This window comes from Arachis duranensis, chromosome 6 (genome assembly GCF_000817695.3).
Source record: "Arachis duranensis cultivar V14167 chromosome 6, aradu.V14167.gnm2.J7QH, whole genome shotgun sequence".
NCBI classification, from domain to species: domain Eukaryota; kingdom Viridiplantae; phylum Streptophyta; class Magnoliopsida; order Fabales; family Fabaceae; genus Arachis; species Arachis duranensis.
This window is the reverse complement of record NC_029777.3, coordinates 74,978,247-74,978,720: the sequence shown is the minus strand read 5'-3', so window position 1 is coordinate 74,978,720 and position 474 is coordinate 74,978,247.

Below are 474 nucleotides of genomic sequence, written 5' to 3'. Positions count from 1 at the left end.
TAGGTCCTCCATTAGGAATTTGGAAGGACAAGTGGGTCAGCTGAGTAAGAAAATTACTGAACTCCCTCCTAGTACTCTCCCAAGCAATACAGAAGAAAATCCAAAAGGAGAGTGCAAGGCCATCAACATGGCCGAATTCTGGGAGGAAGAAGAGGCAGTGAATGCCACTGAGGAAGACCTCATTGGACGTCCACTGGCCTCCAATGAGTTCCCCAATGAGGAACCTTGGGAATCTGAGGCTCAAACTGAGACCATAGAGATTCCATTGGACTTACTCCTGCCATTCATGAGCTCTGATGAGTATTCTTCCTCTGAAGAGGATGAGTATATCACTGAAGATCAAGTTGCTAAATACCTTAGAGCAATCATGAAGCTAAATGACAAGTTATTTGGAAATGAGACTTGGGAGGATGAATCCCCTTTGCTCACCAAAGAACTAGATGACTTGTCTAGGCAGAAACTGCCTCAAAAGAG